Here is a 10,955-nt window from a genome sequence, read left to right as displayed (position 1 = left end):
TGCTCACGCTCACTCCTTTGCACCAAAGCCCACCCGGGCCCCTCCGCCGGCGCAGGGGAAGGGGCTGGATGCGGCCGCAGCCTTGGCGTGGGAGCGGAGGGAGAGCGGCTTCGGGCTGACCTTGCACCGGCTGTCGCCTCCTCCCGCCGGGCTGGCACAGGGTCCCCCGGCGGGCGGAGGAGCCTCCCTGGCAGCGAGCAGAGCCGGGTGCTCATGGCACAGAGGTGGCTCACGCCGGCTTTACCACGCGGCTTCTGTGCTGGCTCCGGCACCGCCAGCGCCGCGCTGCCCGGGGGGCCACGGAGGTCCCACCGCTCAGCGAGGAGGGAGATCCGCTCCCTCATTAACAGACTAAGCCAGCAATTCAGGCTGGACCTTCCCAGAGGGCTTCGCCGCATTCACGACATCGGGCTGGAGTCAGCGATGTGACATTTCGAACCTGGAGATAACGAACGTGACGTTCTGTCAGGTTTAATTAGTCCCTTTGCTCTGCCGGTGACAGCCGCTGCGGAGGCAGAGCCTGGCTGAAGGCTGCAGAACAGAGGGCTCTCGCCTCCGAAGGCTCCGCGAGCAGAGGGCAGCGCCGGGAGGAGACCCTCGCACTGAGATAAGCAGTTGCCCGATGAAGCAGTTGCTTTATTCTTAAACACATATGCTAACAGCAACCTGCCTTTGCCTTGTTAGAATAATTGAAAGGTCACTCCAGGCCCTCACATTGTATTTTCTGTCCTCTGTGGTCTGTAACAATCTTTTGGAGCTGAAAAAGTTCCTCAGAGGACTGGCTGGGTGTCCCCAGGGAGCAGAAACATTGCAGTTTCTTTCACCTCTGCTCCAGACTGAAGGCATTGCAGCACCAGCTCCTCCCGAAGGGCAGCAAGAAATGAGGTCCCAGTTAACCCAGCGTCTTGGTAGCAGCGCTGCCAGCAGCGTGGGCAGAGGCTGTGGCAGGCAGCGGTGTAACACGGCAAGGAACAAGCTCTGAGCACGTCCCTGTGCCCGGTGACTCTGCTAACCGCATCCAGCCCAACAGCTCTCCTCTCAGCCAGCGCGGCCAGCAAGGCAGCCAGAAGAAGTGTCCTGGGGACCTGGGGGACCTGGTCTCTCCCTCACCCCTGCGAGGGCAAAAGGAGCAGCTCTGGCCCGGGAGCCACTGCTGCCAATGTCCTTGCAGAGCCCCGCGTGTTCCCTTCCTCGGGCCCGTGATCACGAAACCCTGCCCGGCTCCGAGGATGTTGCTTGCCTTCGGTCCTGTTCAGGGGTCACGCGGCTGCAGGTCACCCGAGCTACCTGCTCAGCCTCCCCCCTCCTCGCCTCTTCGCGCTGTTCCAGACCGATTACTCAGAGTTTGCACCCAGAGGCAGCCAGCCAGGCGTTTATGCATGCAGCTGCCTGATCTGCATGCGCTCATGCTAATTGTGTGGAAACGAGTCATGGTCGGTTTTGTACTGAGGCTCCTGTACCCTGAATTGAGCTCTGCTGGAAAAAAGGAGAGATCAGGTCCTCTGGATTTAAAAGAATTCAAGAGGGGATCTTTCTAGTTACCGCGTACCTGGTTTTCAAACACGTCACTGATGTTAGCAATTCTGTTAGCAAGAGTATCTGAGCTTTTCACAGAATACATATGTTATTTGCCTTTTTAAGGTGTCTCCTAACATGAATGGGAACAAACACTCTACTTGCAGCTACAGAGCCTTGGGAAATCCACAGGAGATAAGATGTATTGCCAGGAAAAGTCGAGCAAAAGTCCTCCTTCTGCAGGGGTTTTATGGGACCTGTAAATCACTTCGAGACGGACAGGATGAGCTACTCTTCTTACCCTGCCTGTAAAACAGCAACACCTGCAGTTTCAGACGAACACACGGCGGGCGATGCTTCCTACCTCCTTTCCCTCTGCTTGGGAGCACGGGCGCAACCCTGCCGTGCTGCAAGGACGGGTGCCGGGGCCGGCTCTCCCCGACGTGTGCCGAGCCCTGGGTGCACGAGCGGCCCCGAGCCGCCAGCGGCAGAGCGGGGTGCCGGCGTGGCTGTGCGGCGGGGACGGCGCTGGCATCGCACCCGGGCAGGAGGGACGTCTGCGTGGCGAGGGCTCGATGAGGAGGTGCTCATGCCCTTTGTGGGTGAGATTAAATCTCTTCTAGAACAACCTGTCACTCCTGCAGCATGTCAAAGGTAAATTTCCTCGTATCCCTACCGGAGGGGATTACGTTCCCAGCAGGAGTTCAGGTCTTTCGCCATAATATGATTTAATGTGACAAGTGTAATTAGATGTGACGCATCTTTGCAACAATTCACTACCTTGGAAAATCACAAACAAGCTTAAAATAAAACAGAATGCATAGACTCCCATCTCTCTGTGCATCGCAGCTGGAAAAAATAAGCACCAAGTTAAGGACTTTTCAGTGCTTCCTTTGGGAGACAGCAAAGTCATGAACATGATACTATAAATTAATTATTTAGATCCCAGCCCTGCAACGAGAGCCATCTGGCCAGATGCCTTTACCCTTACCAGAGCCCCCTTGGAAGTTAATAGCACTCCATGCAGAAAGAGCGAGCTATCCATGTGCATCTCTTAATGGACTGAGGCTTCAGTCCCTGCCCTGAAACAAGCAGAAATAGAACAAAAGTGACTCTTAGCCCTTGGGTGCCTGAGCCATTTGGTTTTCTCTGGAATTAAGACATGAGACTCACAGTGCCTTTGTGAATGTACACGTTTGTAGCCCCAGACCTTCGGCTGCTGACCCAGCCCCAGCTCGCGCTGCCACTCGTCCTTCCCGGCCCCGCATCTTGCTTTACGCCCTGGAAAAACGCCCGATGGCCTGCGAGACAGGTACCTGCGGCTGCACCTCGTCCGTAGGTGACGGGCTCAGCCAATTCATTATGCACATCAAGATTAATTCTCATTTCCACCCCATGGGGCCCTCCGATTACAATTCAGTTGCTGGAGTGCAGCACTGCATGAGGCTTATTTTCATTTGCCGTGGTCTTAAATTAAAGTGGAGAGTCAATTCTGTTTTCTCTGAGTTTCAGATGTTCGTGGGCTTCAAGTTGCAGCATTGCCGGAGTGTTCTCCACATAACATCGAGATGGAGACTGAGGGGAAAGAAAATCCTGTGTCTGGAAGAAGCACTGAAGGAAGCAGGCAGAGGCTTTGGAGATCCTGGAAAAACCTCAGCGTTAGCACGAGTGGGGCGTGCGGAGCAGCACGGCCGTCGGCAGGCTGAGGAGCCCTGCCTGCCTTTCCCGGGGAAGAGAAAATAGGGAAAGAGTTAAAAGCTGTCTCCAGGCAGGAGAACAAAAACGCTATTGCACTCATCTTGCTTGCTACGCTCATCTAATTACGTTATTTAACAGGATACCCTCTCATTGATTTTAATTACTCACATAATTTGGGAAGTAATTCACAGTACATCCCTGCAGGGTGCATGAGGCTGAGCTGGGAACAATGTGCTCAACTCTTCCTCGCTACATGAAAGGAGAAAAGGAGAAGACGGGGAGGACGAGCCTCAGCCCAGCAGGCAGGCAGGGAACGTGACCGCCGTGTTTCCTTCCCTCGGGGAAGATTTCTCCGGCAGGGCAGAGGCTTGGGACGGTTTCTCCGCCAGCACTGGAGATGTCAGCGAAGCCAGGATCGCACTGCAATAAAACATTGTCGCACACGGGTGTCGATGCCGGTCGGTGTCTGGCCGGCCGGCCCTGCGCTCCCACCTGCCCTGCGCCCTTGCCCCGGTGGGATTTTCGGGATTCCTCTTTTGGCGGGAGGCGGCGATGCCGCAGCCCCGGGGCGAGGGCAGCCCCGGCCCCCAGCTGCCACCCGCGTGGGGCGGCTGAATGCGATTCAAGAAGCTCCTTGTCTCCCGCCGTCCCCGTCCCCCCTTGCAGAGCAGCTGCGGATTAATTGGCCCTTTGATATCGGTGGGTTTCTGCCAGGGACGATTCGCTCGTGTCTCGCTGCCGGGGGGAGACCCTCGTCCCTTCCCGCGCGCCCAGACAGCCCCTCGCTGCCTACAGCTCTCCCTCCAAACGCTGCTGGAGCAAAGAGCCACTCTCCATCCCCAAGGACCATTAATCAAACAGTCCCCGTCGTTGCTGACTATTAAAAATGCTTTTAGCCACAGTCCTCCTGCAATTTTAACTTTTTTTTTTTAAACAGGGTTGCACACAGTTTAGCAGAACTGGGTTGTGCATCCCCCAGCACACACTCGGTTGGTTTCTTCACCGTCTTTTGTAAGTTCCCAACTTAATTAGGATGCGAACAATCCCAGAGGAATGTTTAATTAATATTGTAAAACAACAATGGGACGATTAAGCAAGTCTGGGCAGCTGCGATTTATACACAGGGCATGTGGCACTTGTTGTGGGTGAGCGTGTCAAGGAAAAATCATTCCGCGGACCTCTCTGTGCAATTTTATTGCTTGTTTTAATTGTCTGGTTCAGTCCTTTTCTCCTCTTTGTGTTCGCTCAGGCAGAGCAAGAGAAACAGAGATTTAGCTCAGAGTCTCTTGTTCAGCTTAATTATAGAGTGAAAGCTTTCAACTGAGGAGCCTCTCTCCCACCCCTTCTCCTCTTCCCCAGCCACGAGGTCTCCTGAAACAACCCAGCAGAAGCTTTGGGCAACGAATGCCCTAAAACTGGTCCAGGAATAGCATCGGGGAGGTCCCTTCAAGCAGAAAAATACCCCAGAGGACAGAAGCAGGCCTTCGGGCTGAAAGAGGCAGAGGGGTGTTGGCAGGAGCAGCAGCGAGCGCTCGCTGCCCCGTGCAAGGGGCCGGGGGGGCCGGGGGGGCCGGGGCCCGTCGTGGGCTGGGGTGCCCGGGACCGCGGCCAGCGTCGGGGTGTCCGGAGCAGGCGGCCAGCACCGCCTCCCACCCCCGTGGAATTAAACGTACTCCTCAAATGGTTAAGTGATGCTTTCATTGCACGGTGGCTTCACGGCATTGGTGTTTAGGGCATTTGCTATTTAGAAAAATATTTCTTCCGTGCTTCTCAGAAGCCTGCGTGCAACCTGAAGTAATTGTATTTGCCTTGGGTTGAACCCTTTTTGCAGTTTCTAAAAATAAACACTTGATTTCTCATACTTCCCATAGAGCCATCTCTACTGAGAGCAGCAACCAAACAAAATGATAAAAAATTAAAGGAAGTGGGAAATCCAACAGCAGTGAAGCGAGACGGCAACAGCACACCCCCAATCCCATCAGGAATGTACGGCTCCTATAATACAACAGCAAATAAATTCACATTTTCCAGGGGACGACACCCGACTTCCAGAGGCAGGGAACGCCGCTGGTCCCGGGCCCCAGCTCGTGGGCACGTGCTGAACTTCGCGCCTCGCTCGCTGAAGCCGAGCACCCGCTGCGCCGGCCCGGAGCCAGAGCAGGCTGCAGCGGGACGCGGGGTGCCGCGCACCCCAGCACAGACCCCAGGGAAGTCCCTCCCCAGCCTTTCCCCCTAGAAAATCTACTGCTGGCACCTTGAAGAGCTCGGTCCCACCGCTGGCAGGCAGCGGAGGAGACACTGAGGAGCCTTTTCCCTCCTTCCCAAGGGCAGTGGTTTTGCCTCCAGCTGCTCTGACTCATCCTTACGCGTCTTATTCACCACCTCACACTTATTCAATTCTTACTTCAGTCCTGGCCCCACTCTGGGAAGCTTATCTCACACCGAATCCTTCTTGGTCAAGCCCTAAATGCTGATTGTTTCAGGAGAGGGCCAAAAGCTGCCTGTCAGCTGCTAATCAGACTCTGCATCATGTATTGAATAAAAGGGAACACCCTGAGCTCAGGAGTGCAGCAAATCCAGGTCCTGCTCCTGCAAAAACTGGTGTGAAATCTGCAGCGGGACAACCCAGCTGTGCCACAGTCATCTAGCAAATTTTAACATGCAAAAATTGCAGCCTGGCTCCGGTGCACAGCGCCCGAGCAGCAGTGAATACCAGCCCCGAGAGTGGCTTCCTTGCTTTCCGCTCTGCTGTCGTCCCGACACGTAAAACCTGGCTCGGGACGGGGCTGAAGCCAGCGCCTCCCGGCAGAGCCTCCCCGGGGTCTCCCCTCCGGGAGCGGCTGCAGGAGCAACCCGCCAAGGCAGGAGCAGAGGCCGTAAGGGGAGAGCAGCCGCAGCTCTGCTTTCTGGGGTTTCGAGAGAGCCAAGTCCCTTGTTAGAGGACTCCTTTAGCTTGACTCCATCTCCTGAAGACGTCCAGTTCTTCTCCTGTCTCGGGGGGCGGGCAGAAGAGCTCTGCAAGTTTACTGGTAATGAGGAAACCCTTTAAACAACCGCTAACAAATGGGACATTGAGAGTTTCTTGGACAAAACCTCTTTTGGGGTGGCCTTTTCTGCTGAGAGAGGGCACTGAAGGAGTTCACCGTTTAAGGCCCAGCCGATGACAAGACGCATTCACCGTGGTTCCTTTTAAACCCGAGGTGCCGTTCGTTGTTCAGCGCTCCCCGGCTCGGTTGGGGCGCAGCCTCCTGGCCCCAGAGCCACCCGCGGGCCAGCAGCGAGGAGCTGCCGGGCACGTTTATCCTCCCCGTGCATCAGGGGCCTTAATGGCTTTTCATGTCAGAACCAAATTGACACATTTAGATCAGAAAAACTTCACTGCGAGGCCAGTAAAGCATGTGTCATCGCTTGCTCAATTAGAGCCTGTGATATAATGACAGGACAAGTAAGTATCTCCCTGTGCCAGAGTCCTCCAGAAAATGGATGCTTTCTCTTGTTTCCATTGAAATTCACGCATGTTTCTAATGGGATTTCAGAAAACAAGAGGCTCCTGTTTGCCTTTTAGGTTTCTTGCCAGATTTCTGCCATAGAAAATATCGAGTCAGTTGACCAAGGTGCACATTACAGGAGAGAAACCCGTGGGTACGTAAGCGTTGGCTTTACTGCGTTACAGAAAGATGCTCCACTTCGGTTTGTCTTTGCTGCAATGCTCGGGGCCGATCGTGTCGCAGGTTTGGCTGCTGGTTTGTCCAAGTCCAGCCTCTGCCCTTTGCTCCGCACACCCGCGATGGAGCGGTGCCGCTCCCTGTTCCCGCAGATTAACTGTGACCGGCGTGCGAGACGGCCGGGATCGGGTCTCCCTCATTTCAAACATCATTTATCATACAGGATTATCCCGCAGGGGCGCCCGTGCAGTCGTATTTAATAACGTACAGTGCTCCAAATCAAATGAGTTCTCCTGTGAATTTAAGCCACGCTGACACAGCAGCTTGACACTGCTTATTTCCAAAGCTAAATGAAAAATGGTCGTAGGATGCTGGACGCCTGTGGCCCTCAAAATGTTAGATCCACACACAAACCACGGGGAAGGCTGAGTAAAGGTTTAACATCTGAAGTTAGTTTGTCCGACGATTTGTAACAACTTGGGTAGGAAAGGGCAGCAGAGCTGCAACGCCGCTTGCTTTCCCTCAGCTCCACCGTCACTCACTCAAAATGGGTTGCAAGAAACTTGATTTATATTTAAAACACTCGTGGGGAAAAAAAAAAAAAGGCAAAATTATTGTTAACTTCCATTTTGCGGAGATGAGCTCAGCTTGTGGTGGCTGCTGCTCTCCGCGGGGTCGTTCTGAAGGACACCCAAGGGTTTCTCCAGTTTCTTGGCCGCAAAACAGTGCTCCATGGAAGTTAATCCCGGGAGCCTCCGGCAGCATCCTGCAAGCAAAGGTGGTCCCGCGCAGCACGAGGTGGTCAGCCCGCTGCCAGAGGCTGCCGGCACTGCCTCACCCAGCTCCATAATACACCAGTGTGCTCAGCCCGCTGAGCCGCCCTCGGCCCCATGAATTTGCCCTTTGTTGCTTGATCTCAGGCCGCGGCAGCGGAGAGCAGCTGCCGGCCGTGCATGCCCTGCTGCTGCCGCCCAGCCCACGTGCCGCAGCCGCCTCCCCGCAGGCACGCAGCACGGGAACGCTGCCAGCGCCCGGAGCATCCTCCCCTCCGCAGCACAACAGGCTCCTTCTTCACCCCCGAGCCATCGTGACATGCCAGCAGGGGGGCTGGCTTTTGGCCTTAAACATTGGTACCACCCAAAGAAAATGCCATGGATGTTTGAACTCGGGCTTCTGCCTGGGACTGCGAGAGCGGCTGGGCCAGGGACAACGATACGGGGAGACACGCTCGTCTGAGCGATTCCTCTGTCCCAAAAGGGCAGGGTGCAATCGGGATTTAGTAAAGAGCTGGCACGGCCAAGCCAGCGGGATGGGGCTGTAATTCCCCCTCTGTCACTGACTTGTCCAAAATCTCTGACAAACGATTTCATCTTCCTCTGCTGCTGCCTCTGAAGCGCATCCCCTTGGAGCTGGGGGACAGAGGATCCAGGACACTGTCGATAAGGGGGTGTCACTCACCACTCCGGCCTCTACCTGCTGCTGACAGACACAAGGAATGAGCTGAGTTGACTTGTGTGCAAGTTCTCTGCAAAGCGAGGAGAAAAGGCTTGTTTCAGACCCAGGCTAATACAAACGCTGCTTCCCAACACTGGGATTAGCAAGTAACTGAGCTAAAGACAAGAGCCTGGCCTCAGCCAGGAGCAGCCACGTTAGCACAGCACTGTGCCAGGGCTACTGTGAGCTTGCAGCATGGCTAATTAGCCCTGGCATCGCCTCTAATTAGACTGTTTCTAGAGCTGGCTTGGGGCTCTGCACCGAGCTGCCCCAGGCTGGGAGCTGAGAGCCCTCCGCAGCACGGGCGCACGTCGGCCGAACCTGCCCATCCTCGGCTCTGACCACGGGCAGGAGGCTCCTGCGCGGCCCAGGCAGACCGGGACCCCCTCCGGGGCGCAGGCAGGGGAGCAGGCAGGAGCAGCTCCTGGCCCTGCTCACAGCAGCCACCCTCGTGGAAGGGGAACTGGTTTTCCAGGTGAGTGGTGGGTGAAACCACCACAAAACACTGCACAGTACCTTGGCCACTGAACGCCTGCACTGGTAATGGATCCAAGTTCAAAGCCCAGGAAACCCCACAGGCACCGAGCTCAGCTGAGCGCTGTTTTTGCCGCTGGGCATTATCTTTTTTTTGTGCCAGAACTTTGTGATGCTGCTGGGGATCTTCCAGAGCAGCTCCTCTCCCTCCTCCCGCACAGCGCTCGCCTCTGAATTTGGGGGTTTTCTTCCCAGGAAGACGAGAGACCTCAGCACCACGCCGGGCAGACCGCGCTGCGGCGGAAAGCCGGGGCGCTGAACAGCCGCTGCAGAGGGAAGCGGCGCCGGCCCCAGCGGGGAGGACGGCCCGGCAGCGCCCGGCTGCTCGCGGAACGGCGCCTGGGCTGCTGGAAAAGTCGATTTCACTTCTTCAGTGCCTAGTCCTGGCAAAATAAATACAACGTTCATTAGTTTTGGTGACTTTGACAAAGGTTGACTCTGAATTTAATCATAGAATTGTTAAGGTTGTAAAAGACCTTCAAGATCATCGAGTCCAACCGCTAACCCAGCACTGCCAAGGCCACCGCTAACCCATGTCCCCAAGCCCCACATCTCCGTGGCTTTTAAATCCCTCCAGGGATGGGGACTCAGCCCCTGCCCTGGGCAGCCTGGGCCAGGCCCTGACAGCCCTTTCAGGGAAGAAATATCAAATTTCTCATGTTGCTGCTGGCTGCGAGACCTCACCCATCAGCACAGTGCGACGTCAAGAACGCCTCTGCAGCTCAGAGGCAGCGGAGCAAATCGCAGGTGCAGCACCACCGCGCTCGCCGACGACGACGTGACGTTGCCTTCCACGGCTCCTGCTTCGCTTCTGCGCTTGGATCAAAATCAAAACTTGCAATTACAACTCTCCAGCCAGGCAGGGCGTTACCAGGCAGTTACCGTCTGATCCAACCCGCATTAGACGGGAAAATGTGATTTAAAATAACCTTTAGATAACACAGAAAATAGATAGATAAATACAGGCTGAGAAGTTGAAGGACGGCGTATCTGCACGGACAGCAGTGAATCACTTTGGCTGAATTTGTGCACAGCTCCAATCAACACAACTAGGAGCTGGATGACTTTGGGGACTGCAGGGCTTCATTGAAATTTTAAATGTCTTCCTTTCCTCGGAGCAAAATGTTACTTTGCTTGATTGGATACTGGTCAAAAGCAGAAGCATGCGACTACATCTGGAAGGTTTTTATTTAAACCTTTCTTTAGGACATTCTTCAGTAAACTCATTTTTAACCCAGTGAAACATTAAACACCAAGTGCTTCAGGACGCGTTCTGTTTGGACGTAATACTACGTAGCGTCTGCTGCAGTGTATCCAAGGGCAGAATTCGGGCTATTGTGCTAAAACCCATTAGATTTAAAAAAAAAAAAAGAAAAAAAAAATCTTATCCAGGGAGGAAACTAATTCATTGTGGAAGGTACAAAGGGAAGCGGACTGAGGTGTCCCGGAGCAGGACCAACCTCTGGCCCCTGGAGCTGCGCACCCCGGGCCCCTGCCTCGCCGCAGCCACCGGGGCCGGTGCATCCCATCAGGGCCGGTGCACCTCTGGCAAGAACCGGGCCTTCATCCTGCAAACTGTTTTTACCCTGCTGTAATGTCATTCAGACCTTCACCGCCCCAGCCCCTCCCGGCCCCTGATGTTTTCCGACACCACCATCTAGTGGCAAAGCCAACGGGCTTGGGAAGCGTTTCCACCCCACTTCGACCTCTTCCTCCATCTCTTACACCAAATTTACTGTTCGTTTTGCAACCCAGAGAGCACCCCAGGCTCAGCCTGCCATTCCTGCCTCTCCTGGGAAGCCAGCACCGACTACAAACCCCTCTCGCACTCCAGCTTTTGCAGGAGACGCGGTCAGCGGAGCAGATGCATCTCCCTGGGGAGCACCTGGTGCAGCCAAGCAGACAAAAAAACGCCACGGAAGAGGCTGGACTTGCCTTCACCAGACCAACCAGTTACACCGCGGGAACCGCCGGACTGGGAGACGCTGCAGAGACGCAAAGTTCGGAAGCGAGGCGGAGAAGCCCCGGCAGGCTGAGCACCCCCGGCAC

This window comes from Platalea leucorodia (genome assembly GCF_965183815.1).
Source record: "Platalea leucorodia genome assembly, chromosome: 19".
In the NCBI taxonomy this organism is placed as follows: Eukaryota; Metazoa; Chordata; class Aves; order Pelecaniformes; family Threskiornithidae; genus Platalea; species Platalea leucorodia.
This window is presented reverse-complemented; position numbering follows the sequence as displayed.